This window comes from Pan troglodytes, chromosome 13, assembly GCF_028858775.2.
Source record: "Pan troglodytes isolate AG18354 chromosome 13, NHGRI_mPanTro3-v2.0_pri, whole genome shotgun sequence".
Taxonomy (NCBI): domain Eukaryota; kingdom Metazoa; phylum Chordata; class Mammalia; order Primates; family Hominidae; genus Pan; species Pan troglodytes.
The window spans coordinates 22,311,512-22,329,989 of NC_072411.2; the positions used below are offsets into that span (position 1 = coordinate 22,311,512).

At 43.0% G+C, this 18,478-nt stretch overlaps 1 protein-coding gene and 1 long non-coding RNA gene across 50 annotated transcripts in view; one reads left to right on the forward strand and one right to left on the reverse strand.

The window, feature by feature from the left end:
- The window catches only part of CLASP1 (cytoplasmic linker associated protein 1), a 308,996-nt gene extending 295,952 nt beyond the window's left edge, over window positions 1–13,044 (reverse strand). For 46 of the 49 annotated variants that reach the window (XM_063790384.1, XM_063790383.1, XM_054678949.2 and 43 more), the window contains exon 1: window positions 12,872–13,044. The gene's annotated coding sequence lies outside the window, so the exon portion shown is untranslated. Of the gene's footprint in view, window positions 1–12,133; window positions 12,215–12,237; window positions 12,808–12,871 lie in introns of those variants that run through there. The other 3 variants (XM_054678909.2, XM_054678906.2, XM_054678908.1) reach the window with 3 other exon arrangements.
- A 583-nt stretch (window positions 13,045–13,627) lies between these two features.
- On the forward strand, window positions 13,628–15,264 carry LOC134807966 (uncharacterized). The gene is made up of 2 exons (XR_010149706.1): window positions 13,628–13,891; window positions 13,977–15,264. It is a non-coding gene; the product is annotated as an uncharacterized LOC134807966 (long non-coding RNA).
- The last annotated feature ends 3,214 nt before the right edge of the window (window positions 15,265–18,478 follow it).

The following is an 18,478-nucleotide window of genomic DNA, read 5'->3' on the forward strand; positions in this document are numbered from 1 at the left end:
ACCCCATCTCTACTAAAAAAATACAAAATTAGCAGGGTGAGGTGGCTCATGCCTGTAATCCCAGCTACTCAGGAGGCTGAGGCATGAGAATCGCTTGAACACAGGAGGCGGAGGTTGCAGTGAGCCAAGATCACACCACTGCACTCCAGCCTGGGCAACAAGAGCGAAACTCCGTCTCAAAAAAATAACAATAATAATAATACATTTTTTAAAAAATTTCAGACATCCATAAAATGAGCCACATATTATGCTACCTAACTAGAACTTACCCAAATACCATGTGTCACACACAAAAAAGTCCTAAGGCATTGGAAAGATCAAGATACTACTGTCAATCCCTACATTTGGTAAAATGACTTAAAAGGACCTGAGTAAAAAACTTTGAAGAACTTTTTAATACATCAACCAGTAATTTTTTAAGAATGATTTTCTGCAACTACCCCAAATATATTCACATAGATCTATGTTCAGCTTCACAATTCAGTCAATATAGGTTAAGCATACCACCTGCATGGTACTAGACTAGGCACCAGAGTGATGTCCTCTCCTCAAGAGAAAAGGAAATTGAGAAAGAAAGAAATAGAACATATACTCTCCTACCCCAAAGGTCCTTACAATCTGTTTTTGGGACACAAACTATTTAAAAGTTAAATAACAACACAAAGTTAAAAGAAAGGAGGGGAATTCATATTTATTAACTGCCTCATATATCAAGCAGCAACACAATAACATACACAAAACATCCACATCTCCTGTTTTGAGGGAAGAAAATAAGGAAAGAGGAGAGGTTGAGAGAATAGAAAATGAAGTCAAAAACCCAAAGCAAACTATAAATGCCACTCAGGGATACAGAAAATAAGTAACTAAAACATTTATATTGGTCTTCAACAAATGGTACTAGGACAACTGGCTATCTACATGAAAAAAAAAAGAAGTCAGACCCCTACCTCACACCATGTACAAAAATTAACTCAAAGTGGATCAAGGACCTCAAAGTAAGAGCTAAAATTATAAAATCTTAGAGGAAAACATAGGGATAAATCTTCATTACTTTGAATTTGGCAACAAATTCTTATATATGCTAACATAAACACAAAGCTTAAAAAAATAGGCTGGCGTGGTGGCTCATGCCTATGATTATAGGCAGCACTTTGGGAAGCCGAGGCAGGTGGATCACCCAAGGTGAAGAGTTTCAGACCAGCCTGGCCAACATGGTGAAACTCCATCTCTATGAAAAATACAAAAATTAGCCAGGAATGGTGGTGCATGCCTGTAATCTCAGTTACTCAGGAGGCTGAGGCAGGAGAATGGCTTGAACCCAGGAGGCAGAGGTTGCAGTGAGCTGAGATTATGCCACCGCATCCTAGCCTGGGTGACAGAGTGAGACTCCATCTCAAAAAAAAAAAGAATTGAAAAACTTTTTTAAGAAAAAAAGAATCCTTCCTGTAAGAGATAACTTTAAAAAGAATAAAAAACAAAAAAGGAGATAACACAAGCAACAAAAGAGGACATTATCAAGAAAGTAAAAAGACAACCTACCCAGAGTGAGAAAATATTTGCAAATCATATATCTGACAAAGGACTTGTAACCAAAAGATATAAATCAATCATAAAACTCAAAAACAAAAAGGCAAACAATCCAATTTAAAAATAAGAAACAGACTTGAACAGACATTTCTCCAAAGAAGACATACAAATGACCGATAAACACATGAAAAGATGCCTAACAACTTAGTCATTAGGAAAATGAAAATCAAAACCAAATTAAGATACTACTTATATTATAGAATGGTTATAATAAAAATAAAAATTAAAAAAACCACAGAAAATGACATGTGTTGGTGAGAATGTGGAGAAACTGGAACCCTTGTACATTGCTAGTCAGAATGTAAAATGGTACAGCCACTGTGAAAAACAGTTCAGCAACTGCTCCAAAAAGTTACAACACAGAATCACCCAAATGACGCAACAATTCCACTCCAAGGTATATACCCAAAAGAAATGAAAACAGAGATTCAAACAGATATTGTACAATAGTGTTCACTGCACCATTATTCACAATAGCCAAAGAGCAGAAACAAGCCAACGTCCACCAACAAATTAGTGGATAAACAAAATGTGGTATATCCATACAATAGAACATTACTCAGCAATAAAAGAAGAATGGTGTTCTTTTTTATTTTTATTTTTTTGAGACAGAGTTTTGCTCTTTTTGCCGAGGCTGGAGTGCAGTGGCATGATCTCGGCTCACTGCAACCTCCGCCTCCCAGGATCAAGCAATTCTCCTGCCTCAGCCTCCCAAGTAGCTGAGATTACAGGCACACACCACCACACCCAGCTAATTTTTTGTATTTTTAGTAGAGACAGGGTTTCATCATGTTGGTCAGGCTGGTCTTGAACTCCTGACCTCAGGTGATCCACCCGCCTTGGCCTCCCCAAATGCTGGGATTACAGGCATGAGCCACTGTGCCCAGCCAACAATGGAGTACACTGCGCAAATGGGGCCAGGTGCGGTGGCTCACGCCTGTAATCCCAGCACTTTGGGAGGCTGAGGTAGGCGGATCACAAGGTCAGAAGATCGAGACCATCCTGGTTAACACAGTGAAACCCTGTCTCTACTAAAAATACAAAAAAATTAGCCGGGCTTGGTGGTGGGTGCCTGTAGTCCCAGCTACTCGGGAGGCTGAGGCAGGAGAATGGCGTGAACCCGGGAGGCGGAGCTTGCAGTGAGCCAAGATTGCGCCACTGCACTCCAGCCTGGGCGACAGAGAGAGACTCTGTCTCAAAAACAAACAAACAAACAAACAAACAAAAACACTGTGCAAATGAAATAAGCCAGTCACAAAAGGAAAATATTGTATGATTCCATTTATATGAAATATCCAGAATAGGCAAATCCATTGAGTCAGAAAGTAGATCAGAGGTTACCAGGTGCTGGGAGACAGAGGAATGGGGAGTTATCGCTTAATGGCTACAGAGTTTCTATTTGGGATGATGGAAAAGATTTGGAAACAGATTATGGCAATGGTGGCACAATAGCATTAATGTAATTAATGCCACTTAATTGCATACTTAATAATGGTTTAGGCCAGGCACAGTGGCTCACACCTGTAATCCCAGCACTCTGGGAGGGGAACAAGGCAGGCAGATCACCTGAGGTTGGGAGTTCAAGACCAGCCCGGCCAACATGGAGAAACCCTGTCTCTACTAAAAATACAAAATTAGCCAGGCATGGTGGCGCATGCCTGTAATCTCAGCTACTCTGGAGGCTGAGGCAGAAGAGTCACTTGAACGCAGGAGGCAGAGGTTGCAGTAAGCCAAGATTGCACCATGGCACTCCAGCCTGGGCAACAAGAGGGAAACTCCATCTCAAAAAAAAAAAAAAAAAAGGATTATAAATCACGTTACTATAAAGACACATGCACACGTATGTTTACTGGGGCACGATTCACAACAACAAAGACTTGGAACCAACCCAAATGTCCAACAATGATAGACTGGATTAAGAAAATGTGGCACATATATATCATGGAATACTATGCAGCCATAAAAAAGGATGAGTTCATGTCCTTTGTAGGGACACGGATGAAGCTGGAAACCATCATTCTGAGCAAACTATCGCAAGGACAAAAAACCAAACACCACATGTTCTCACTCACAGGTAGGAACTGAACAATGAGAACACTTGGACACAGGGTGGGGAACATCACACACTAGGGTCTGCCATGGGGTGGGGGGCCGGGGGAGGAATAGCATTGGGAGAAATACCTAATGTAAATGACAGGCTGATGGGTGCAGCGGGCCAGCATTGCACATGTATAACTATGTAACGAGCCTGCACGTTGTGCACATGTACCCTAGAACTTAGAGTATAATACAAAAAAATGGTTTAAATGGACAATTTTATGTTATGTATATTTTACTACAATAAAACACTTGAAAGAAAAAAAAACTTTATCAGGTCTTCAGTTATCTGGATTGTCTAAGGTTAGATTTCATATCAGGAGCTCAAATCTAAAAAGGACTGTACAGTCACCTGATCTAATCCTCGTGGAAACCCTAGTGGGAAGTCTGCATCTCTACATCCCTCCTGACTAGTGAGTGGTTTCCAGATGCTGCCAGATAGTGGCAGCATACCTTTCCCCAAGGCAGCCCACTGACCTTCATGAAGGAAGAACAACCTGAGCTGGAAAAAAAAAAAAAGGGATAAATGAAAAGCATGCTGAAGATTTTAAAAGCCAAATTCTGCTATTCTGCAGGTGTGTGACAATGAACAAATTATTCAACTTCTCCAAGTCTCTGCTTTCTCTCATTATAAAATGACAATAGCACCTGCCTTTAAATGTTACTGTAAGAATTGGCAGAAGTATACCTCTAGCACCCATCCAACTGCCTGGCAAATGGTGAGTGTTCTATCTCATGGTAATTGCTAGTGTGACAATAGGTCTATGTGCCACCTTTCAGCTAACCAAAGGCTGAGCAGGATATGGCCTGGGCTGGGAGAACACTATGACTTACCAGAACTTAAATAAAACAGCCACCAGCACCACAGAAAAACATCAGAGAAGGAGCTGTTTTTATGCAGTTCAACTCTCTTAGGAAAGACTGGCTTATTGTTCCAAGAACGAACCCAGCTACTCTTCATTTAGGAAGGCACTGCTACACAATTCATTTTCTCTATACAACAGGCCTCTGTTAGCATGTCCGGGCTACTGTTCGTAACAGAGTCTGCCTCTACCCACAGGAAAGACACAGTCTGTGAAGAAAATTTGCTAAAAGGTAGTCCCCAGAGGCTGCTCTCAAACTTGTGTAGCCCCAGAAGCACTTGGGGAACCTGTTAAAAAAAAAAAAAAACAGGTATCGCCCACACCCACAGATATTCTGATTACTAAATATTTTACACAGGAGCCTAGCACACAACTGTTTAAAGAAACACTAGAAGGTAGGCCACAAAAATGTAATAAGATCACATTCTGATGTGGACAACTACAACAATCTGTCCCACAAAGCAAAGGCTGCATTTTCCTCTATGCCCATCTAGAAATGGAATAGTTTTGGTCATGCCAGACAGGATTGGAAACCAAGGAAGTAACAGAGACCACCTGCATGTAATACCCAATGTGAGTTTCATACAGTTTCATCATACTGAAGGCCCTCATGATTGCTTATTCTTTTTTAAAATAAACACAAAAAGTAATGAAAAATAAAAATAATGTACCAGCTACACCTGATATAATAGCAAAAAATATACTTAAATTATATTCACCAGAAGTTGGTTAACATTTTTGTGAAACTAACACATTCTTACATTGCTGGGAAAATTACTAAATGGTACGAATTTTTGGTTAGCCAGTGGCAATACATATTAAAAATCATAACTATGAGGCTGGATGTGCTGGTGTGCACCTGCAGTCCCAGCTACTCAGGAGACTGAGGTGGGAGGATCACTGAGCCCAGGAGTTCGAGTAGCCTAGGCAACATAGTAAGACCCTGCCTCTTTAAAAACAAACAAAAAAAGCTCATAAATACCCTTAAATTCAATAATCCCACTTATTTGAATTTATCCTAAGGGAATAACACAAAAGAAACTATACAAAAAAGATAGTCACTATTGGATTACATATAATAATAAAAAAAAAAAGATAACTACTCAGACACAGTGGCTCATGCCTATAATCCCAGCACTTTGGGATGGTGAGGCAGGAGGATTGCTTGAGTCCAGGAGTTTGAGACCAGCCTGGGCAATATAGTGGGATCCTGTCTCTACAAAAAATACAAAAATTAGCAAGGGTGGTGGCGCACACCTGGCTAATCCCAGCTACTCAGGAGGCTGAGGTGGAAGGTCAAGGCTGCAGTAAGCCATGATCATACCACCACACTCCACCCTGGGTGACAGAGCAGGTATCTTTTTGCTAAAAAAAAAAAAGAAAAAAGAAAATCTTCCTGTCAAAACTCTCAGGCCAGGTGCAGTGGTTCACACCTGTAATCCCAGCATTTGGGAGGCTAAGGCAGGTAGATCACTTGAGGTCAGGAGTTCGAGACCAGCCTGGCCAACATGGTGAAACTCTGTAACTACTAAAAATACAAGAATGAGCCAGGCGTGGTGGCGCACACCTGTAATCTCAGCTACATGGGAGGCTGAGGCAGAAGAATCGCTTGAATCCGGGAGGCAGAGGTTGCAGTAAGCTGAGATTGTGCCACTTCACTCCAGCCTGGGCATCAGAGTGAGACCCTGTCCCAAAAAAAATCTCAAACAGTTTACCAAAATTTGCCATATTAACTCAAAATGACAAAGCTATTAAAACTTAAAATTACATATACTATGTAATTATAAGAAAACCATCCATAAAACATGCAAGACCTAAAATTACTTACAAAAAGAATGGACACATGGACAGTCTCAAAGAGTGATATATCGGGAAGTAATAGCTCATGTTGAAATGGTTTGATGTGGTTTTCCTGCACTGGTCTCTCAACTTTCCATATTATTGCTACATTATTGCAGTAAGACTATAAATAAATTTAACTGATTCTGCCTGGAGAGTTAATTGGACAGTAGTGAGGGAAAGTCCTACACTGACCTCAGCTATCCTGAATGAAGACAGGCTCACCTAAACGCACCATGCTATCAGATGGCCACAAGGCCAGTTCTAGATTTCTGTCCCCAAAAGATCAATCTTAACAGATACACAAAAATATAAAACCTTGAATTTACTTTTTTTCCTTTTATTCTTTTCTTTAAATACTCTAAAAGTAGTATTTTTCTAAAAGCAAGTATATATGCACTAAAGGAAAGGAGGAAATCTGATTTGACAGCTATTGGCATGGCAAAAAGACTAGAAGACTTCATAAGCCACAACTTCAATATAAGCCATGATGATGTAGCTAGGAAACAGCGTGGTTCACATGAAAAGGACATTAAGCTGAGAGACAGAAGGCCCAGTTCTCAATCTAGATCAATCAGGGTGAATTTCATTTGCAGGCCTTGATTTCTCATCTGCAAATTGATAGGATCGTGATGCTATCTCCCCTACCCATCTCATAAGACTTGGAAGGGAACAAAGATTATGACTGTAAAAGTGCATTAAAAATCATTTTTATCTTTTAAATCTGGCCATTATTATTATGAAGACATTTATTTATAAATCTACAAAAAAAGGGTAACAGTGTGTGGAAGGATACATTCCAAACTGGTAAGTGGGTGTTTCTCCAGGAGTCTGAAATTGGGAGCCATGCCTTTACCTAGATCTGCATTGTTTGAATCTTGAAGGAACTTCTATTCATCTATTACTTGGGGAATTTTAAAATTTTAATTTGTAAAAGCTAATGATATCACGAATGTAAAGTGCAGAGTTCTCCACCTCTGGCTCATCTAAGAACCATCTAAAGACTGTTCAAACTGTGGCTACCCAGGTCCCCTACAAATTCCCTGGGTGGAAGATAATAAAATAAGGCCAGGCTGCTTGTATTTTAACAAGGTCCCAAAGAGATTCCAGTGACTTGATTACTGCAACTACTACTACATGGTTATTAACTCCTACCATGTATTACCGACTTAACACATACCAGTCACTATCCTCAACACTTTACACGTATTATCTCATTTAATCCTGACAACAACCTATAGGTAGGTGCTACAATTAACACTGCCCTCCCCTCACCCTCATTTTACAGATGAAGACACTAAAATATTGAGATTATTTAACTGGCCTAAAATCACAGCACTTGTAAGTGGCAGAGACAGAATGCACAAGGAAATTTGAAAATCATTGATTCAGTTTCCTAACCTAAGAAAACAGCTGTATATTCTGGTCAGGTCATATCTTCTGTTTTGTTTCAGACACTGCATTTAAAGGACATTAAAAAAAAAAAAAAAAAAAAAAAACAATGGCTGGGGGCAGTGGGTCACACCTACAATCCCAGCACTTTGGGAGGCGGAGGCAGGCAGATCACCTGAGGTCAGGAGTTTGAGATCAGCCTGGCCCAACATGGTAAAACCCCGTCTCTACTAGAAATACAACAAAAATTAGCCAGGCGTGTGCCACCACGCCTGTAGTCCCAAGCTACTCAGGAGGCTGAGGCAGGAGAATTGCTTGAACCTGGGAGATGGAGGCTGCAGTGAGCTGACATCACGCCACTGCACTCCAGCCTTGGTGACAGAGCAAGACTCCACCTTGGGGGCCGGTGGGGGGGAATAGTTGGGCCAGGCTTCCTAGCACTTTGGTAGGCCAAGGCAGGAGGATCACTTGAGCCCAGCAGTTCGAGACCAGCATGGGCAACATGGTGAGACCCTATCTCTACAAAACACTTCTAAAACAAAATTTAGAAAATTAGCCAGGTGTGGTGGTGCATGCCTGTAGTCCCAGCTACTCAAAAGGCTGAAGCAGGAGGATTGATTAAGTCCAGAAGGTCAAGGTTGCAGTGAGCCATGACCATGCCACTGCACTCCAGCTTGATCAACAGAGCAAAACCGTCTCAAAAAAAAAACAAGAGTTGCCTAAAGAAAGCATGGTGAGCCATATCAAACCAGGAAAGGACTAACCATTTAGGGCTGTTTGCATACCTTCACTATAATCAGCCATCGATTCATGTTATTGTCTCCCTAAGTAGACTGCAAGCCCCTGAAGTGCAGGGGCCATGGATGTCTCTTCAACTGTACCTTCTTGGTACCTGATGCTCAATTCAAGAGAGAGTTTAATAAGTAAATTAATCAATAATTCTAGAAGTGTGATATCTGTCACGGGAAATATGAAGTGCTATTATGTGAAGAAGAAACAGACTTAATTCAGGTTCCTTCAGGAAGTATAACTAAGGTCAATACGTGAAAGGGAGGGAGCAGACTGTAGTAGTAATCTAAAAACATTTCTGGCAACCAAGACCTGTCCAGGGACAGATGCCTGCAGTTTGACACTGATGATCAGAATGTAGCAAACATAAGGAAGGATGCTGGACTACTGGGCCTCTAACAACTCCTCCTAAGCTCAAATTCTATTAGTCTACATTAGGATACATTTGTTTATTCTTTCATACATTCTACAGTTTCCATTAGTTATACAAGTCACTTAGTCACTTAGTAAGCAACAGAGGACACACAATGTGTTCTACAAACTCCCTGTGCCATCAAGGATCTAGAGAAAAGTAAATGCACAAAAGTGAATCTAAGCAAGCAGGAAGGTGATATATACAACAGGAAGCAGCAAGGAGTGAGGAAACTTCCAGGCAGGAAACAAGACAGAAGTTAACAAAGGTGTTATGGAAGAAACGTCACCATTTGAGCACACCTGAGCTAGATCTTTAGGATCTATGAGGGGAGGTGGGATGAGGGCTGTCATAAGAATTTGGGGAGGAAAACCATTGTGTGGCAGTAATGGTCTGGGCATAAAGCCGGCAGAAAAGCCCTGGGGAGGTGAAGAACAAGCTAGAAACAAGCAGTAAATGCCGGCATTTTAGAGGTCATTTAGTCAAACACCTATACCCGTACTTTGTTGATGATGCCCCGCTGGCAATGGGTAAAAAAGTTAGTTCATTTTTTAAAATTACATCTTACAAACCAAAAACTGTATCAGCGATGATTTCTACTTCGCTTAGTTTTTGTTTTTAAGACTAACAGATCCTTCCCTTGTTTTGTTTTTGTTTTTAGACAAGGTCTCACTCTGTCATCCAAGCTATAATGCAGTGGCACGATTTCGGCTCACTGTAGCCTCAGCCTCCCAGACTCAGGAGATCCTCCCACCTCATCCCCCCAAGTAGCTGGGACTACAGGTGCACACCACTATCCCCAGCTAATTTTTGTATTTTCTGTAGAGACACAGGGTTTCACCATGTTGCCCAGGTTGGTCTCAAACTCCATGCAACCCGCCCGCCTTGGCCTCCCAAAATGCTAGCATTACAGATGTAAGCCACTGCACCCAGCCTCTTCTCTTGTTTTCTAGGAAATCTTTAAAATGTTCTGTTTTTAAACATTTAAGTTTTACTTCTATCTACTATTTCCACTATTTGACAACTAGATTTAGTTACCAAAAATGACAGTTTCAGTAACTCAGTTGAACCTAACATTTGTAATCACTTAAATGTTTATATTTACCAATAGTACTACAAAATAAAAAAAAAATCTAAAAATTATTAAGTATAAGATTATGAAGAATAGATGGGTCTCAAACAGTAAATTTAAGTCCCAGGCCCAAGAAGCCATCTCATTCAACTTATAAATCAAGACACTAAGCTACTTAAGAAAATAAACAAGACGGAAGCAAAAATCTAAATCTAGGCCAGGCGTGGTGGCTCACGCCTGTAATCCCAGCACTTCGGGAGGCTGAGGCAGGCGGACCATGAGGTCAGGATATCAAAGCCATCCTGGCTAACACGGTGAAACCCCGTCTCTACTAAGAAAATGCAAAAAAATTAGCCGGGCATGGTGGCGGGCACCTGTAGTCCCAGCTACTCGGGAGGCTGAGGGAGGAGAATGGCATGAACCTGGGAGGCGGAGCTTGCAGTGAGCCCAGATCGCGCCACTGCATTCCAGCCTGGGTAACACAGCGAGACTCCATCTCAAAAAAAAAAAAAAAAAAAATCTAAATCTAAAACCAGTAAACACGGGCCGAGCGCGATTGCTCACGCCTGTAATCCCAGCACTTTGGAAGGCCAAGGCAGGCTGATCACAGGAGGTCAGGAGTTCAAGACCAGCCTGGCCAACATAGTGAAACCCTGTCTCTACTAAAAATACAAAAATTAGCTGGGCATGGTTGTGGGTGCCTGTAATCCCAGCTACTCAGGCGGCTGAGGCAGGAGAATCGCTTGAACCCAGGAGGCGGAGGTTGCAGTGAGCTGAGATTGCACCATTGCACTGCAGCCTGGGCGACAAGAGTGAAACTCTGTTTCAAAAATAAAAATAATAAATAAAACCAGTAAACAAAATATAACACACTTAAATGACAAACTACATGTTCTTCTGGCCAATCATTTCTCAACATCCCTGTCAAACTATTTTAAGGGTCTGAAATCTTGCTCTATAAAAAGCAAGTTCCCATCATCTGAACTACACTTAAAGAGATTCTATCCCACTAGTTACTGAAGCATAATACACCAGGCTTCAGAGTTTTACTTGCTATCAGTTAAAAAAAAAGTTTACCTCTTTTACATAAATAAAGTGGAATCTGTGGGTTAATTCAAAAGCCTGACATAGTAGGAGATCTGGGTTTTCCGTTCTCACACAAATTTATGGTGCAAACTTAGCAAAAGCCTTTTCTGTATTTGCCAATTCAGTTGTAACACAGAGATACAATATTTGACACCTCCACCACCAACAAAGTCTCCTCTAAGGAGTCCTGACTTTGGTTAACCTTACCTGGGAGAATCAAAAGCTATGGCTGAAAACTCCTTCATAAAAACTAAAACTTTAGAAGTCTAAAATGGTGTTACCAGGTAGCCCATAATAAACAATGAATTATAGAAACTGAGATTTCAGTAACAACTGCTAAAAAGGTGTATTACACAATTTAACAAGATAACCAGATCATCAAAATTTAAATTTCTTAACAAATGTAAAAAATAAATAATATTCAGTACTCTGAGGCACTGTGCTACTTTTTATCTATATGGTCGCAACATCAATGTTGCTAATCTCCCAATCCCTTGATGAGCAAACGGAGCCAATATCCAGGATCCCTCATATCGAGAGGTCAGTTACCGTCGTAAATAATCGTAGTAATAAAAACAATTTCTAATGCCAGAATTGAAAACGGACTGTGGCACCCAAATAGGGTCCAAGGTACATGGCGGCATGAAACTATTTCTCGTTTCTGACTCTTCTGCATCACTGTCTCCCAAAGGACTAGAGAATCTGAAGCTCTCATTGCCACATCTACAAATGAAAGTATCATGTTTAAAGAGCTCACAGGTTCTACGAATGGTCAGTATTTAATGAACGCACCCCACTACACAGAAACTCACCCAGCTGCAAACTCAGCTGCAAACTCACCACAGCGTGCTTTCAGACTCCACATTAATTTTTTTTAATTTTAGAAACAAACAACTATTTTAAAAATATTATGTAATAATTTAAACTCTGGAAAGTCCCATACTCATCCCAGCAGCTCGGAAAACGGAAAGCAAAATTCGATTAGCTCCATTGTACCTAGCCAGGCTAACGTGCGAGATCACACACTCATCTTCGTCAGAGCGTCTCTGCCAATACCAAAGAACAACAAAGGCAAGTTGAGAAGTCTACACAGGCTTAACTCAGCACTTGTTCGCTTTCCCAGCTTCGGAAAGAAGCTCTTCGAAGGCCCGGGGAACCAAGGGGACCTTGTGCATCCCATCAAGCCGGCCGCTCCGCTCGGCGCCGCTCGCGCAGCTTTTGTCTGGCCCGGTTGGGAGCCCAGGACGGGAGCCCGGGCCGCCCGCCTCCCGGCACCCCTTCTCTCTGGATCTTTCTCCACACCCATCACTCGCCAATGACTAGTTGTTGTGGGTTTCTCTCCCTCGCCCCCTCCCTTCCTTTCAAACGCGCCCCGGGCTCGCTGGCTTCTCCCACCCGGCAGGGGAGACTCGGGTTAGGAAGGGGGCCCGGGTGGGGTCTGGAAAAGGGAAACAGAGAGGGGCACACAAAGCCCGACTGACCCCAGGGCCGATCCCCTCCCTCTGCAAAGCAGCCTGGGCTCAGCGACCTACTGGTTGGATAAACAACCCTCGCATCCCGCTCCTCGCCAGGCTCCCACCTCAGCGCCGCCCCATCCCCCCAAAGTGCACCCAAGAGCCGATGACAGCGCTGGACATCGCCCCCACCCAGACCCGGCGCCCGCCACTGCGCGGGAGGGGCCAGGGCCGCGGGAGGGCTCGGGTCTGACCCTCCGCCCCCTGACCGGGTACTTACAGCCCTGTTTTTCGTTACTGTTGCCGCTGCGGACCAGAGAGCCGCCGCCTTCTCCTCCACCCCAATGAGGTTAAGCGCTTGGTGCGGGGATTAAAAAAAAAAAAAAAAAGAAAAAAAAAAAAAAAGACCGAGAGAGCGAGAGAGACGCCGAGGGCGCCTGCGCAGTGCGGTCACCCTTTTTCTTCTTACCGCCACCAACCCGGGTACACCATAGAGAGCGTAAACCGAGACCAGAGAGGCGGCTGCCTCTCTATGGTAACGCCCCGCGCAGGCGCTGGCCTGGCCGTGTTAGGCTTCGCTGGCGTAAAGTCCCCGGGAGCTTTGCCCCTCACGGAGAACGTTAGTTGACCCTGATGGGGACCCGTAGGGTAAAGGTTTTGTTTTTGTTTTTTTTACGGAAAAGGTGGCCTGAGTGTGGTTAGGCCCCTTGGAAAGTTGCGACAAAACTCGAGTTAGACAAGGAAGGTCGGAACTAAGTGGCCACAGCAACAATGCACCAGCAAGCAGGGAGCGTGATAGGAAGAGCTAAAGAGGAATCGGGAAACCCTGGGTAAAAGTCGTCCAAGTGGAACTTCCTTTGGTCGGGGGTCTGATACTCGAAGGAAACGGTCTTTCACTTCTGGGTTAGGGCGTCCGCCCACAGGGCGACTGCAATGAAGGAAATTGTGCCCTGCGACTTCCCGTAACAGAGCTGTGTGTCCACGCCCCCTTTTCCGAGCAGGCGCGGACGCTTGTGCCGGAAGTAAACTTGTTAACGGTTCTTTGCCTTTTGGGGAGGGGAGACAGCCCAGAGAAGGCTTCGGAGACCCTTGAGTCGGCCAGCGAGCAGGGTTTCTTACTTGAGCGCCTCCACAAATAAACGCTCCTTCGCTCCTCCGTCGCGTGCGTTTCCCTGGGATAATAAGTGGGAAAGTGGTGGCTTTTATTTTTTTGAGACAGGGTCTCACCGCCGTCGCCCAGGCTGGATGGAGTGCAGTGGCGCGATCACGGCTCACTGCAGCCTCGACTTCCCAGGCTTAGGTGATCCTCCTGCCTTAGCCTCCCGAGTAGCTGGAATTACAGGCGTGCACCACCACCCCCAACTACTTTTTGTATTTTTTTGTAGAGATGGGTTTCACCATGTTTCCCAGCCTTGTCTCAAACTCCTGACCTCAAGTGATCCGCCGTCTTGGGTCTTCGAAAGTGCTGGGACAGCAGGAGTGAGCCACCGCATCTGGCCCGGAAAGTGTTTTGGAGCGTAGAAAAATGCAAATTATAGGGCTGCCTTCAAGGATCCCGAAGGACCCACAGATTTGCCGCATCAGGCTCCTATGCACGCCGGTAATTTGATGTGTTAAGATGCACTGCCCAGTGCGTTGTTTTTACTGGAGGAGCTTGTGTGCGGAGCTCCTTGCTAGTGTATGTGTATGTGTTGGGATGGGAGAGAAGTGCGGGAGAACTATGAGATAATGCCCCCTGATCCTCAGGGTCTTAGGAGGTATGGTCGGAGAGGCTGAGCTAAAGTATGAAAGCCGTGTGTAGGCCCTTCTGTGTAGTGCAGAAAAGGGAGAGGTATGTGATTTGAAAGAGTAGGGATGACATGGAGGATGCGACTCCTGGTTGGATCTATAAACTAATGTCTTTGGAACGAAAGCACATGCAACCTTTTGAAAATGGATGGGTGATAATGAAAGACCATTCCAGAGAAGAAACACCATGGTGCAAAGGCTCAAGAGGCATACTGGAAGTACAATGAAGAGAGCAATCTAACTGAAATGGGAAAAAAAGAAACAGAGTAAAAAGTAAGATTTGATGAGAAAGATGGAATCGATTTTTAAATTTTTTTATCTACACAACAAAATTTATTATCTTAACCATTTTTGAGTGAATAATTCGTTAGTATTAAGTATATTTACCTTGTGCAGCCAGTCTCCAGAATTCTTTTCATCTTGCAAAACAAACCCCGAACCCATTAAACAATTTCTCATTCGCCATTTTCCAGCTAGCCTTGGTAACCTCCATTCTAGTTCTGTCTCTATGAATTTGACTATGTACCCCGTGTAAGTGGTATCATACAGTATTTGTCTTTTTGTGACTGGCATATTTCACATAGCATAATCTCCTTGTGGTTTATCCATCTTGTAGCATGTGTCAGAATTTCCTTCCCTTTTAAGACTAAATAATATTCCATTGTATGTATATACCACTTGTGTTATTTCCACCTTTTGGTTATTGTGAATAATACTGCTTCAAACATGAGTGTACAGATAACTCTTCAAGATTCTTTTAGGGTGATACAGAGATAGTAAGTTATCTTGATTGTTCACTGCCAGTTACAGACCAAACTCCTTGTTCTCCTTGTGCTCCACTTCTCAACCACTGCACTTGGCTAGTCTTAAACAAAAAAAGAAAAACCCTAATTTTAATAGCTTGTGGGGACAGACGCAGTGGCTCACGCCTATAATCCCAACACTTTGGGAGGCCGAGGTGGGTGGATCACTTGAGGTCAAAAGTTTGAGACCAGCCTGGCCAATATGGTAAAACCCTGTCTCTACTAAAAATACAAAAATTAGCCGGGTGCGGTAGCACACACCTGTAATCCCAGCCACTCAGGAGACTGAGGCAGGAGAAATGCTTGAACCCAGGAAGTGGAGGTTGTGGTGAACGGAAATTGCGCCACCGCACTCAAGCTGGGCGACAGCGAGACTCCGTCTCAAAAATTAGTATTAATAGAATGTGGGAGATTTTGAAACCAAGTATAGAAATTCATACTTTATATTGTTTAAGGTCCTTGACTAGGCATAGTAACATGATGAAAGAACTGTTGGTTTGTTTGGTTTTTTTCCGAGACAGAGTCTCACTCTGTTGCCCAGGCTGGCGTGCAGTGGTGCGATCTCGGCTCACTGCAACCTCTGCCTCCCTGGTTGAAGCGATTCTCTTTCCTCAGCCTCCTGAGTAGCTGGGACTACAGGCACATGCCACCACGCCCAGCTAATTGTTGTATTTTTAGTAGAGGCGGGGTTTCACCATGTTGGCCAGGATGGTCTCGATCTCTTGACCTCGTGATCCAGCCTCCCAAAGTGCTGGGATTACAGGCATGAGCCACCACGCCCAGCTAGAAAGATCTGTTTCAGAAAGCAACTCTGGCAGTGGAAGCTGAATACATACTCCATTTCTATAAAGCATTTATGGAGGCCTCTAGATGTGCCAGGCATTGTACTGCTGCTTTACGTAAATTATTGATGGGTCCATGAATCCATTAAAATAAATGTGAGCCAGTTGTTATGCACCCCAATTTACAGGCAAGAAAATCAAGGTTCTGAGTTGCAGATGGGCTGAGAAAAGGCTCACCAACCACATGTACACACAAGAGATTAGGAAAGAAAACTGCCATTGGAGCCAGGCCCCGGTAAGCACTGAGTATTCATTGGTTTGAATGAGGATACTGAAAGAAAAAAAATGACATGTAAGAGTGACTTTTCTCAGGAGAAAGAATAGGCTGACATCAAGAGTCTTTGCTGTCACATTAGTGGTATGTATAAGGGCACAACACAACAGAAGTACATTTTTCAAGGTTCGTAAAAGAACCCTGGGGTTTGCTTTTAGGTTTGTTTATTACCTTTAACAAATATAAAATGCCAGGTAAATATATCTTTGTATATAGTAGAGAAATTAATAAGACATACCCTTCCCTACTCAACATTTCATCTTTGATTTTATATTCTCAAAAATATTGTGAGGTCTTTTAAGGAAATGATCTCCTTTTGGCAGATGAGGAAATTGAGGGCCAGAGAGGAAAAATTATCTTCCCAATGCCACATGCCTAATTGGTCTCAAAGCTTTGACTGGAACCTGAGCCTCCAGAATTGCTGCTATGCTTTCATCTCCCTTAGAGAGATAGATAACAGTAGTCAGAGTGAGTGGACAATTCTTCTATTCAGTCAGTCTGATCTTCCTCAGGGATGCATATCCAGACTCCCATGGAGCTAGTGATAGTTAAACAAAGAGGCAGAGAATATAGTGCATTATAAATAGCATTCATACACTCAAAAATATTGTGTGCTGATACTGTGCCAAACACTTAGCAAAGCAGGGAAAAATCCCTGTCCTCATAGCAGAGACTAAAAATACTAATAAGTAAAATATATACTAAGACAGGTAGGATAAGTGTTGGCAAGAAAAAGTGAAGCAGTGAGAGGGGAATAGGGTGAGCCGAGAGTAGGGAGGGAAGTTTTTGTTTATACCAGAGGCAGAGGAGCCCCACTGAGAAGGCAAACTGTACAAAGATCTAAAGGAGGCAAAGGAACAAGAAATGTGCCTTGGGTAGACAGGGAACATTCCGGGTGGAATAACAAGTGCAGAAATCATTAAGGCAGAAAGATGCCTACTACATTCTAAGAACAGAAGGCAGTCCAGAGTGATAGAAGCAGAGTACAGGAGGGTAAAAGTAGGAAATGAAGTCAGAGAGGTAAGAGGAATTGAAATTGGGCATGGACTTACAGGCCATTGTAAGGACTTTGGCTTTTTCTGAGGGAGATGGGAAGCCATCGTTGAGTAGAAAAATAGTGAAATTCTACTTATATATTTAAAGAATCACATTGACTTCTAGTTTGACACTAGATTATTGAGGAGCAAGGGGGACCACTTAGGAAGCTATTGTAATACTCCAGGTGAGAGATAAGTGGCATAGAAAAGGTGCAAGCAGTGGAGGGATGAGGTATCTGGATATATTCAGGGTGGCACACAGGATTTGATGACAATTTATATAGGATGTGAGAAAATGAAGGGAGTCCAAGGTGACTATGATTTTTGGCCTGAGCATTTTGAAGAATAGTGTTGTCATTTACTGAAATGGGAAAGATGGAGGAGCACGTTGGGGATGGGAAGAGATAAATTCCATTTTGGGCCAGGCAGGGTGGCTCACACCTGTAATCCCAGTACTTTGGGAGGCCGAGGCAGGCAGATCGCTTGAGCTCAGGAGTTCAAAACCAGCCTGGGTAACTGGGTAAAACCCCATCTCTACAAAAATTAGCCAGGCGTGGTGGCAGATGCCCATAGTCTCAGCTGCTTGGGAGGATCACTTGAGCCCTGGAGGTGGAGGTTGCAGTGAGCCAAAATGGCACCACTGCACTCCAGCCTGGGTGACAGAATGAGACCCCGTCTCAAAAAGTCACAAAAATTCTGTTTTGGAGCTTAAATTTGAGATGCCTGTTAGAATGCCACATGAAAAGATCAAGAAGAGAGTTAGATATGTAGGAGTCTGGAATTTAGAAACTTCCAGACTGGAGATGTAAATCTGGGAGAGAGCATGTACAGAGTATTTGAAGCCATGAAATAATCTACATATAAAGTGTAGACAGAATTTTGAGAAAGGTATCTTAGGCACTGAAATAGGAGGAAACCAGGAAAAGAATCCCAGTTGAACTGGGTGGGGAGGATGGCTCAAGGAAGAACAACCATGTCAATTGCTGGGTTCTAACTGGGCACTGCTTATGATAGTGGAGTAGTAAGGATAAAAGCCTGATTGGAATGGATTTAGAATAGTGGGAACAGAATTGGAGAGAGGGAGAATAGATAATTTGGGTATGGAGTTGGTTGTAAGGATAGCGGGTAGAAAAGTGATAACTG